The sequence below is a fragment of the Ambystoma mexicanum genome, chromosome 6q (genome assembly GCF_040938575.1).
Source record: "Ambystoma mexicanum isolate Mex_15411 chromosome 6q, UKY_AmexF1_1, whole genome shotgun sequence".
NCBI classification, from domain to species: Eukaryota; Metazoa; Chordata; class Amphibia; order Caudata; family Ambystomatidae; genus Ambystoma; species Ambystoma mexicanum.
In genome coordinates this window covers 6,194,543-6,207,885 of record NC_090937.1, presented here as the reverse complement: position 1 = coordinate 6,207,885, position 13,343 = coordinate 6,194,543, and the positions used below count along the sequence as shown (strand labels likewise).

General features: G+C 50.1%; 1 protein-coding gene across 2 annotated transcripts in view; it reads left to right on the top strand.

Moving 5' to 3' along the window:
- TDRD7 (tudor domain containing 7) overlaps positions 1 to 13,343 on the top strand; it is a 2,843,905-nt gene that overhangs the window by 890,437 nt on the left and 1,940,125 nt on the right. The window lies entirely within an intron of this gene.

The following is a 13,343-nucleotide window of genomic DNA, read 5'->3' as shown; positions in this document are numbered from 1 at the left end:
GTGTGCTCCTTTTGGGGATGTAAATCAATATAATGTTCCTTGTATTGCATATTTCTTTACTGATTGTTCAGATCCTTGAAAACTAGCATAGAGCTCCTCGACACAAGTACATTTTTGGCTCGTAATAAAGGATCAGATGCAAGAATTAGTGCATTTAGATTGTATACATCTAGCTGGAATTTCTTATGCCTTGTTCAGTCACTTTTTTGTGAAATAGACCAAGTGTAGAGAGAGTGGGCTAAACTAGCATTATTACTAATGCTCCAGTAACAGTGTATTTACCATTCAAGTCTACAAGCCACATTTTTAATTGGTGGCAATGTGTTAGGATGTTGATTGTTGTGCTTGCACTTTTTAGTTTGGTAATACTCCTGTTTCCTGGCCCCTTTCCTCCATACTTGTGGTTGTCAGTCTTTGGGATGGGACCTGAACACTTTTTGCGCAGCACAAACATGTGGGTCCCTCTTAATAATGTTGCACTGCCCCGGCAACAACTGTCAGTACTTTTTTTCCATGTCGATGGGACTGGATGCTTGGACCATATGTGGGTGGCCTGCTCCTCCTGTCACGCGCTATCATCCCGGCTCTTCGTCGAAGATTGTAGCAGTGGGGAGAATTATTTGTATTTATTTTTATTGCGCTTTCACCAAAGCACTTTGACAGATAAAAAGTACAACAGCGTTACAATTTACAATGAAGGTTGTGGAAGACATGAACAGCAGCGATTAGGCATGAGTAAGCGATTGGAGCAAATGTCTTAAAGCTGAGTCTGGAAGATATGAAAGGAAGAGCCAATGTAAAAGGGAAGGGTGTGCCAGTGTTTAGGTGAGATAAGCGTGAAAGAAGGAAAACGAGAGGAGGCGCAAGGTAACTTGGGGACAGAAACAAGAAATGGGGTCTGAGAGCGAAGGGGTATACAAGGAGACCAGGGAACAGAGGTAGGGAGACCATGCAAAGATGTGTAGACAAAACAGAGTGAAAGTGAAGATGGAGATCAAAGGAGAGAAGCTGAGATGAGGGAAAGAGTAACGGAGGAGCGATGAGAGAGTTGAAATAGTATGCGAATAGTGAAGTTAAAGACGGGACGCAAGGTGAGACAAGGGGGGGCTAAGAAAAAGAACAGAACAGTCGGGGGAATTGATCAGAGAGTATACTAAAAGCTTAGTCACAACCAAAAAAAGAAAAGGATGTACATGACAGAGTTTATAAAGATGATAGCGGGCCGAGCAAGCTGTTGTAGAGATATGAACAGAGAAAGAAAGAGAGTGGTCAAAAGGGACCCCAAGACTGCGGGCAGAGGAGCCGTATGGGGGGCATAGAAGGTGGACAAGAGATGCCATTTGGAAATGTAGAGGGTGAAGGGGCGGCTGAAGAAATGTAGATGACCTCGATTGAAGAAGGGTTGATGTGAAGGAAGCAGGATGCCATTGAAGCCTTTTCAGCAGAGAGACAGGAGGAAACTGGGTCTAGAAGAGAAAGAAAAGGAACGGTGTTTCTGATGCTTGTTAATCTGCTTAGAATCACATGCTGTGCATATGGTCCGACATCCTGTGGTAACCGTGGAGTGTTGCATCTTGTCTTTTGGGGACCGAAAGGGGACGTCGGCATAGGCGTGTCTGTAACACTATCCCTATCGTGACGTGTGAAGTACCCGAAATCCGTCACGCGCCGAGGTCCCTCAGATTGTTTTTTTCCGCCCAGATAACTGGTCGCCCTACAGCGGAGCTCTTACTAGAGACATTGTTTATCTTTACCAAAGTTTCGGTTATCCCCCGTTAAGTCACTTTGCCTAATAAGCACATTTTGGACGAAGACTACGGAGGAATCGTCTACGGCTGTGGTCTCGGATCCTAAGATCCAGCGGCCGGATTTCCACGTGGTCGGGCCTTCTGGCCGACCTATACTTAGGGAGAGTGGGTTCGGGTGGCCATATTGTTATGTCTTTCCTCCTTTCCACTTCTTTCCCTTTCGGTCTGGTCATCCTTCCCTTTGGCTATGGAAAGGACTCCTTTTAGATTCTGCCCTAAGTGTAGGGTCAGATATCCTTGGAAGGACGAGCACAGGACTTGTAACGCCTGTCTCCCCCTAGAGCACGACGAGAAGCGGTGTTCGGCGTGCAAGCTCCTTAAGCCTAAGACACTTAAGGATCACCGTGTAAAGCGGTGGGCCCTGTACCGCATGTCACGCGTGGAGCCTCCCTCCCCTACCGCGACACCAGCCGAAAGTGACGGGGGTACTTCGGATGACCAAACATCTAATGCAGATGTTATAGACCTTGAAGTGGACACTTCTAGGTCTGCCACGCCCGTCCCGACCCTTTCAGACTCGACTCTGGTCTTGTTACAGGGACTACAACCGGCGACAGCGGCGTACATAAACATTGCACTAAACACACAACCCCTACGCCATCTTCGACGCCTTTGTCGAAGAAGGTGAAAGCGCCAACGGGCCAGTGGAAAGATTCAACGGTTCCCTTGGATCGCGTAGATCCAAAGCCTTCGCCGCATCCGCAGCAGCGCATGACTGGGCAAACTAAAATTAATAAGGGTGCTACTCCCCAATCTGCACGTGCCGAAGTTTTGGATTCCGAAACTTCAACCATTTACAAGGCCTCTTTAGGCCCAAAAGTTATGACTAGGCCTCTACCCGGCAATCTGACCGCTGGGCCTTCTGGTGCCGCCGACTGCATTTCGGCTACCGCTACATCGTCAGAGGCTTTGTCCCACAACGATTCAGTTACTATCAGGAAGAGCATCGGTAGGATCACAGCGGCAGTGGGCCTTACTCCGGTGCCGCAGAAAAATTTTCGACGGACCAGGGCCGCGATTCCGATGAATCTTACGTGGATAGTCAAAAGCCTCTCTCGGACACCCTGAGAAGCTCCTCTCAACGCCAAAGGGCGGAGAACGTTGTTTCTCCCAACCTAGGCCCTTTTAGGTCCTCAAAATGGACTACTGAAAAATTCGAGGGATGCATGGACCGGCTGGAGCAGGTTATCAGTTCTGCTGACCAGCCACCGCCGAAAGACTCGTATAGACCCTAACCTTCAAATACAAGCCTCAGGCTTTCCAACAGGAAGACGTGGCCCACATGGACACATACAGGGACATTTATACTGAAGAAGAGGAATCCCTTTTTCTGGATAATTATGGAGAAGATCAACAAGAGACTACGGAGAACTTGGAGGAATCCCAGCAAAGACGACAGGATCCTTGGTCACATCAAGATCAGGACTCTGATACTTTGTGCGTTGTTAGGGAGAATTCTCTGTTTAGGCTGAATTTCCTAATCTAGGGAGTCCCCCAGCAGCTTTGCTGGATTTTTGGGATTTATTTTTTTTCTCCTGCCAAGCGTGAGACTCTTTTACCCTCACTCTTGGACATGATTTGAGTGTGTTTCTTTGACTCTAGATGTGTTTAATGGGCTATGGGGCCTTTTACTCCATAGGGCTTCATGTGTTTTTGTGATGTGTGTTACACAGCACCTTCAGTGCAGTAACAAAGGGGTGTCATAGTGACTCCCCAGTATAGACTCCATCCCCTGGGACTGACTACTGTCTCCCAGGGTCTGTAAAGTCACCATTGACTTTAGTCATCTTAAATTCTGAACAGAACCAGTACAAACCATCATATTGTGGAGGTACTGGCTGGGGCAATTCGATTTCCCTGGGGTCTGTTAGTCTAGGGGGCACGTCTCCGTCCCCCCTGATGGAGTTTTGGCTGGTGGCAGTGGATACTACTTTTTATATTCAACCGCAAATATTTCTCTATTGGATTTTCCCATTGTTCGAGGCTACTATCTTTATTTATTTAATTACGATAGCCTCGAACATACCGCCGGTTTATTTAATCAATATTAATTCTTCGGTTGGTATTTTTTGCCAAAACTCGGTTCTAAAATGGCGTTTGTGTTCTCTTCTGTGACTCCAACCCAGGTCGAGCCCTTTGTTCCACTTTTTGGCGGGCTTCTCCACAGAAGCCCTCCAAAGTGGTGCCACTCTGTTTGGGGTACTTAGGAGGGGTGGAGGGGGATTTAGGCACCCTGGACTGAGTTGCCTAGGCAACTCAAGTCGCACTCCGTCCTGATTGGCCCAAGTGGTGAGCTGGCCGGCTCACCACTTAGCATGTTTGAGTGACAGCTAGGCTGAGTGAATGGGGGTTTTCTGCATAAAAGCAGGGCTTTGGGGACTGGAACTTCAGAAGTCGCCACAGGACCTAAGAATCCGATGAGGGAGAAGCTGAGCCGACCTGCCACGACGACACCACCGGTGGAGCCCTGCTGGACCGTCTCACCACTTTTCCCGCTGACAGAGGAGATCTCCCGCCGGAGAGTCTTCTTCCTTTGACTGGTGGGGATAACCAGTTTCACCATCTTTTCGCCTTCCCGACGTATCTCGTGGCCGCCTTGCCTGTGCCAAGCACCCCGGCAACCGGGATACCACGTTTTACCACAAATTAAAGGGTAATACCTTTAACTGGAAAACTCTGTGGCTGGTTTCTTCCCTGGCAGTGCAAAGACCTTCATCTTTCCTCCAAGTCGAGATCTTCTCTTCCCCTGGACGACGACAAGTCTTGCACCCGCTGCCAGGAACTGCCGCCACCGCTGGAGGATCCTTACCACTTAAGGTACTGTGTCGCGCCCGGCTTCCCTTGCCACCGACTGTACGGGGTAGATTTAGCCCCCGGCTTTCGAACCTTGGTTAGCCTGGGACACCCTGGCTAAACTATTCTGAGCCTCTCTAAACTCTTTTCAAACTCTCTGCAAGACTTTCAAAGCCTAGTGTAACTGTGTGATCTTGGGCGCATTTGTGCTCTGCTCCCTCTAAGAGTGGGCCCAGCCTATGGACTTTGGCTCACAAGTGACTTTTGCTCTTCTTCCTTGCTAAAAGTGTTCCTAAATCTTAGAGTGGTGTACCCTTCCATAATCTGTCTTTTTCCCTCCCTTCTTCATAAACTTATTGGAGTGCCATCTATAGTTAAGCGCTCACCTCTGTATGAAAATAAGTGGTGTTAACTAAGACTTATCTGATAAGGAATACGGGTTGTATATATTATAATAGTAACTGTGTTTAGAGTGTTTTACAATAAGAGTGCTGGAGTGTTTCAAACAGTGTTTTTTTAAATAAATAATTATATACTTTGATACCAAAGCTCTGGTCAGTGTTTGCTTGTATTATTGTGTCTGAGTGCCTATTGTGTATACTTTGCATACTGCTTAACTCTTCTTGAGGGAGGTCTGACTGCTCAGCCACAGCTACCAGGTAAATCTGGGTGGTACAGACTGCTACCAAGTGGGTTTACTGCTAACACCTGTAGTTCTAAATCTTTTGCAGTGTTCCCAAAGGGAACTGCACAGCTTTCTGCCTAACATGCGTTGATTCAATCTCCTCCTTCCACTCCGGCTCGCCAGGCCTCCCCTGTGGATGACCAGGTAGCTTTCAACATCATGTTGAAAACATCAGCAGAATTCTTCAAAATTACCACTCAAGAGGCTTTGCCTGAGCAGGATTTTGTGGAAGGCATTATTAAGGAAAAACCTACCGCAAGTCAGTCCATTCCCCTCCTTAACTCTGTTAAGAGGCGGATAGCTCCATCCTTAGTCACACTTGCCCAGACAAGGGCTGTGAACCCGAGAGTCGAAAAATTATTTCGTCCTTCTCCTTCTGACCCCCTATATATCAAGGGACATGCCATCCCGGACTCGCTGGTGGTGACCACTACTCGTAAGAGGGCAGGGGTCCCCCTTGCCACTGGAGAATCTCCTCCGGACACGCAGTCTAAAAGATTGTATGCCCTAGGCAAACGTATCACGTCGGCAGCGGCATATACCATTCGGGTTGCTAATAATACTACACTATTAGCAAGCTATGCCGATGCCGAGTGGAACCTGCTCCAGGACGGCCTTCAGGAGGTCCCGGAGCTGGCCAGGACCAAGCTTCTCGCTGGTTAACCAGAATGTGGTCAAAAACTTCCTGGATACTGCAGAAACTTCTGGCAGATCCCTTGCACAAGGGACACTTCTGAAGAGACACGCATGGCTGCGTACATCAGGGTTTAGACCTGAAACTCAGGCCTCCCTCATCAATATGTACATCCAAGAGTCTAACCTCTTTGAGAAGGCAGTGGATGAAGCGTTGGAGACAGCCAAGAAGCAGCATGAGACCTTAAAGTCTCTGCAACAAATTACACAAAAACCCTCGTCCCAGAGGGGTAATAACTCTCGGCGGTTCTTTCGAGGACAAGCTTGTGCCGGTCAAAACCACTACAGCACGGGCAACTTCAACAATAACCAAACTTCTGGAAGCCCCGCTTACTATCCCTCAAGGGGTCAGAAACGCGGCAAGGGTAGAGGCAGAGGCCCCAATCCCAGAGGAGCCACGGCCTCGGGTCACAAATGACGACCAAGTCTAGGTCCCCTCCCATGCCTCCCTGGTCGGGGGGCGATTAACATCTTTCCTCAAGGCATGGGAGGGGATAACTTCCAAACAAGTGGGTCTTAAAGACGGTCGCCTAACGGTTATTGCGTGGAATTCTCCCGAACTCCACATTTCAGACCGCCGCGCTCACGACGCCTTTCACCGGACCATCTGAACATCCTGATTCAAGAGGTGGAAGCACTGCTGGGAAAGAACGCCATTGAAGCCGGCCCTATTCTTCAGGTAAACGAGGGTATTTATTCAGTGTACTTCCTTGTACCCAAAAAGGATCTCAGCATGTGTCCCGTTCTAGATCTGCGCCCAGCGAACAAGTTCATAAAACCCCAGAAGTTTTGCATGGTAACACTACAAGAAGTGGTCCCATTGCTGAAACGGGGGGACTTCATGGCAACATTGGATATGAAAGATGCATACTTTCATATTTCAATGTTGCCAGCGCACAGAAAATACCTAAGGTTCATGATCCAGGACAAACACTACCAGTTCAAAGTACTCCCCTTCGGCATCGCCTCGGCGCCAAGGGTGTTTACCAAAGTCCTGGCATTGGCAGCAGCACACCTGCGCAGACTATCAGTCCCAGTTTACCCTTACCTCGATGACTGGCTCATTACGGGGGACACGTTAGACGCTTGTTTTTCGAACACCCAAAAAACAGTAGATCTCCTCTTCAGCCTGGGCTTTTCAATCAGCGAAAAGAAGTCCAGCCTAGTCCCCAGCCAAGTAAAAAATGTCTGGGGGCACTAATTCGGACTGAAGACGGTCTTGTCTTCCCCTCCAGCGAGAGGGTTCTGAACATACTCTCTGATTCCTCAATATTTAGCCAGTCGAGAGGTGACGGTACGCAAAGCCATGCGGTTGCTAGGGATGATGAAGTCATGTATATACTTGGTTCCCCACGCGTGGTTGCGCATGCGTCCCATGCAAGAGTGGCTCAACAGCCAGTGGTGTCAGGCGAGCGGACAATGGGAAGATCTGGTAGTTGTCTCGCCAGCCCTCGTTCTCCCTCTGTAGTGGTGGTCGAGGGAAAACCTCCTGAAGGGGAAAACCTTCACCACCCCTGCAGTGGAAGCCCTCTCACGACAGACGCATCTCTCACGGTTGTGGGGCTCACCTGCTTCAGCAGATAGCACACGGAGTGTGGTCCCCTCAAGTAGCGTCCAATCATATAAACTTACTGGAGCTATTAGCAGTGTTCAAAGCACTGAAAGCCTTTCATGTACAACTGCAAGGGAAGACGATGCTGATCTTAACCGACAGCACTACAGCAATGTATTACCTGAACATACAGGGGGGCACTCACTCTCAGGGCTATCCAAGCTGTCCCAAAACATTTGGATATGGGCTCTCAAACACAAGATGTTTTTGTTGTCCCGACATGTTCCAGGGGAACTCAATCTTCTAGCAGATGTACTCAGCAGAGATTTTCTTCTGCCAGAAGAATACGAATGGCGACTGCACGAAGACATTGTATCCAGCGTCTTCACAGAAGGGGGGTTCCCAGAGATCGACCTGTTCGCTACTCAGGAGAATGCCCAATGCCAAGACCACACCTCCAGGTACCCACAAAACCGGTCCAAGGGGAACGATCTCTGGATAACTTGGTTGGGGAAATTTGTCTACGCCCCCCCCGCCCCGACTCCCCTTCTCAACAAGATAGTGCACAAGATGCACCACGAACCAGTTACCATGATACTAGTGGCCCCCATGTGGGCCAGCCAACCCTGGTTCGCTCACATGATGGAAATGTCCCTCTCCCCACCAGTCAAGCTGCCCTGCCCATACAACATGTTGTCTCAGGGCAGGGGGGAAACCCTACACACGTGCCCCCAAACCCTGAACTCAGCCTGGCTCCTGAGATCATAGAGTTTGGACACCTGCAACTCCCTCAGAGGTGCATGGACATACTCAGGGAAGCGAGGAAACCTAATACACGTTATTGCTATGCTAGCAAGTGGAAACGTTTTGTCATCTGGTGCAATTCCAAGGGTGTCAATCCTATCGATTGCTCACCCTCACTCATTGTGTTGTATCTAACCCACCTTTTGGACTCTGGGTTAGTCTTTAATTCCCTAAAGGTTCATCTGGCTGCTTTGTCAGCCTACACCACATCACAGCAAAAGGTATAGTAGTGGAAGATACTGGTGATTAAAGCCTTTATGGAAGTAGTTAAGAGGATTTATCCTCCCATCTCTCACCCAGCCTCTGGATGGGATCTGAATGTGGTTTTAACCAGGCTCATGGGAGCTCCCTTCGAGCCTATGCATAAAGCAAGTCTGAAAGACCTGATTTATAAAACAGCCATCCTAGTGGCTATCACTTGTATCAGAAGGGTTAGCGAACAACAGGCTCTTTCTGTTTTAGACCCCTTTGTTACAGTCCACAAAGACAAGGTAGTTCTGCGCAAACATCCCAGGTTTGCGCCTAAATCTATTTCGAAGTTCCATGTGAACCAGTCAATCGAACTACCCACTTTCTTCCAGAACCCTACTAACATGGCCGAAAGAAGCCTTCACACACTAGACGTGCGCAGGGCAGTCATGTTTTACCTGGAGAAAACTAAGCCACTAAGAAAGACTAAACAAATCTTTGTTTCAGTGGCAGCTGGTAGAGAAGGGGATCCTGTCTCTAAATCAGCTATTTCAAGGTGGATTGTCAAATGCATCACACTATGTTTCTCTCTTACAAAGAGAGAACTGCCCTTCAAGCCTAGAGCACATTCTACTCGAGGCACTGGGGCATCCATAGCATTCATTGCAAATATTCCTCTTGAGTCCATTTGCATAGCTGCAACCTGGAGTTCTGTACACACCTTTACGAAACACTATTGCCTAGACACTCATTCTAGGTCTGATTCTCAGGTGGGATAAGCAGTACTAAGACATCTTTTCTCTACTGTTCCTTCTCGCAACCCACTTCCAACTCCGGGTACTGCTCGCTAGTCTATGCACAGCATGTGATTCTAAGCAGATTAACAAGCATCAGAAGACATGCATTACTTACCGTAATTGTCAAGGAGTTCCACCCCCCCCTTCTCAGCTGGGTCCGAAGTTTGCCGGTGACTTCGATCGCTGCCTTCTTGCAAATGCTCCTGGTCTTGAACAGCGCTGCTCGAGATTCGTCTGGTTCCAGGTTGCGTTTAGTTCTGGGATCAAGGAGTCCAGAAATCCGGGAGACTGGAAAAGGCTAGAAAAGCTCGGAACCAGGAAGGGGGAAGGGAAAAGGAATGGGTAATAGCACTGGGACAAGGAAAACAATACCGCAAGCTACGAACACACGTCTGGGCTACTCTGCAATAACATTGAGACGCGCAGAGCCGCAGAAGGCGTGGTCTATAAATAGACCACGCCGCGTTCAGCGCATGGAGCGAGCAAGGGCTTCAGCTCTGGACGGCCATGTTGGAAGTAGTACGGAATGCAAGCCCCGTTGAGACAAGGACCAGGAGGTCCAAAAGGGGCGTGATCTGAAGTTCATGACAGTAATAGCATTTCTGATGATTGTATCTGCTTAGATTTGCATGCGCCCTCCCTACCGCCCCGCTCGGGGTGGAAGGAACATAGACTTCTTACTACTTTCTTTATGTACTCACTCACTAGCCTTGGGTTCATGGCAGAAAAAATACAATCGGAGGGACCTCGGCACGTGAGGGATTTTGGGTACTACAAACGTCACGATAGGGATAGTGTTACAGACACGCCTATGCCGACGTCCCCTTTCGGTCCCCGAAAGACAAGATGCAATACTCTGCGGTTACTACTGGATGTCGGACCATATGCACAGCATGTGAATCTAAGCAGATACAATCATCAGAAATGCTATTACGGTAAGTAATGCATGTCATATCAGCATAAAAGTGACAGGAGAGATTAAGAGTTCATGAGCACAAAGAGGGGAACGGTATAGAGTCAAAAGTGAAGCAGGGTGGGGTCTGAAATGGCACAGTGCATGGAGTTAGATTTAGCTGGTGCTCCACCACTCAGGCACAGGAAACAGTAGAAAAACCTGCAATAATGGGGATCACTGGTGATCTGAGAAACTGTTGCCTCTCTGCCCAAGATTTCTGAACCAGCTGTGGAAAGGAAAGGGCCAGCATGAAGTGTGAAGGCGCCCAACTTATGATCGCACAGGGCCCACCCACTGCGATCCAAGATGGTGACTGAGGCTGAGATGGGGAAACCCTCTGGACACTGAGCTCAGAAGTTCTGTCGCTGGACAGGGCTCGTGGGAGGGAGGATGGCAAACTCCCCCCACCCACTCCATTTTTTACATTTTTTTTTATTTATTTTTTGTGTCCGATATCTGGCCTTGGTACTTGTGCTCACTGCATGGTTGATTGGGACCGGGGGGTGGAGAGCTTTGGACAGCTGAGGCAGTGTATGAAATGCCAACGTGGATGATGCCGAAAGTCCCCTGCCGGACAACCTAGAAGGGATCACAGCACAGTCGCAGGCACAAGCAACCACCCAGCCTGTAGAGTGGGGAAGTGCAACTCCTCTCTACAACCGACTTCCCCTGAGTGAGAAAAACCTGCCTAAACGGTCACGCTCGGATTTGAGCCATACACACTCACCAACCTGAATAAACATGAGGGGGGCACATAAAAGCAAACCCCATTGCTTTCATTGCGACACACCGCTTTTTGGCTACCCTCGAGATGGTCTAGTGCTTTCAGCAGCAAGGGAAATTGCCCTAGAGACTATCTTCTAGCTACAGCAATTATTACAATCCGATACACTGGATGCCTAAGAGCAAACCCAAAGGAGTGCCAATCCACCACCATCACCCCAACCCTCCTTTACACACACCGAATCTCTGTGGCAAACTACCATCGGGGCCTCTGCAGAGGTGCTGTAGAACTAAGGAAGACCAGGCTGAGCTACAACACACTGAAGACATGACTGCTATGGAGAAAATTACCCCTCCGTTTAACAAAGATGACAGCATTTTCTAAGGATGACCTCCAACAATGTTTAAATACCTTCTCCAGCATGGGGTCTGGCATGGATTCACATGCTCATGAATATTCCCCGTCGTCAGGCTGGGAATCCTCGGTAAAGAAAAAATCAGTATCAGTTTCGTTTCTGATCTGTCTTTCGTAGTAGTAACCAATCACTGATCTCTACGTCATACTGACCACAGCCAATGACTGCCCTCTACTAAGCCCCGCCTCTGGCAGCCATCTTCAGATTTTTACCGCACGTTCAAGTGTTGGGATCCTCGTGCTATTGCTCTCGAGCGTTAGTGCTATTTTTCACGTTTTTTCTCAGAAATATTTCTCTTTTTTTGGTCAAAAGAGCCTCAGGCTCCACCGTTTCTTCATCCGATCAACGGGGACCCGTGTCGGATTCGCCTACGCCCCTCAAGGGTGAAGATTTCGTCGAGCCACGCTTTTGGAGGACTCCAGAAGTTTCTCAGGCCCATCTCGGACATGGCCCAGGAGAAGGGAAGCTCGATGCCTGGAAAGCTGTTCAGGGTCTGCCCTGGATGCCAGCTTCAGAATGTCTTTAAGGAGGACAAACACTCCCTTTGCCTTTACTGCCTACATGAGGACAAGACGCACGTGGAGAAGGACTGTGCATTTTGCGGCAATATGTCGGAGCGGACCATGAAGGACCGCCATCAACGTCTCGCCAACTGGCTGGAAGGAAAGAGCCTGTCAGGCGAGAAGAAGAAGGAGAAGTCCGAGCGGTCTTCTAAGACCATTGAGGGTGCCCCGGCGACGGGGGTCCAACAGAAGGCCAAGCACCGCGAGTCCGCTGGCACCGGGAGCGCCGAAAGGTCTGGCACGACGGGCGCCAGGCAGGGCGCATCCTCCCCGGCGCCATCAACCACAAGCCAACGCTCTGGCTCGGGTAAGAGGAAGGCCGAGCACCCGGCGAAACTCCTGGAGAGACCCCAGGCGTGCCCTAAGACCCCATCGGAGGGGGAGCGAGGTGGTGACCCTCCCCCCAAGGAGAAGGCAGTGAGCGCACCTAAGGAGGTGAAAGCCTTGATCCATCCATCCGCCAAGGCCTCTATCGAGACAGTGGCGGCGGCCCTGGCTCAGCCTGTGGAGGCTACACCAGTGGTGGCGACCACGGGGCCCAGAATCTCCCTGCCACCGGGGAGGGAGTCCTCTTTCATGCCCATCGACAGGACCCCCGTGAAACCTCCGACGGAGATGAAAAAGGGGGGGCAGGAGGTCGTCGTTGACTCGGCCTCAACCTCTGAGGAGGAGCTGATCGAAGTCTTAGGCCACGGCTCTGGCGTGGAAGAAGGCCATCCTGTCGGGAGGGACCCCGACGTGGAAGACGAGGGCGTCGAGGATGCCGACGGGGCTCCTGATCGCCCGTCGGATCTCCCTCAACCAGTGCCGCAAGACAACTCGGCGGCCATTTTGTTGGCTATACAGTCCTTATGCTCGGAGATAAGGACGAGACTGCCGTTACCACCAACGGAGGAACCGCTCCCGACGGGGGACCCGGGACAGGCCCTTCTGGGAGCCCTCCCCCTAAGAGAAGAAGGATTTATCCTCCACCTCCTTTTCAGCCATCGCGCCCTGTTCAGCCCTCCTCCCCGTCCACGACACGTGGGGATGATACGGGGACTGACACGGCCGCGACGGGTACAGACGACGAGGTTTACGACGAGGATCTCCCGTCGTCACCTCCCACCCGGGCTTCCCCGCCCGACGAGATTGGATCGTTTCACTTGATCGCCAGGGCATCCAAGCTTTTCCAGCTCTGCCCTGAAGAGAAGAAGAAGGAAGGTTTACTTTATCAACGGCGCGAGACCAAGAGGAAGACGGTCCTCGCTGTACCTCTACTAGACGATATTTGGGATGAGGGCCTCGCCCTCCTCAAGAACCCATCCACGACGCCGGCTAGAAGGGATCGGTACGAGAAGAAGTACCGGGTCCCGGACGCGGCCC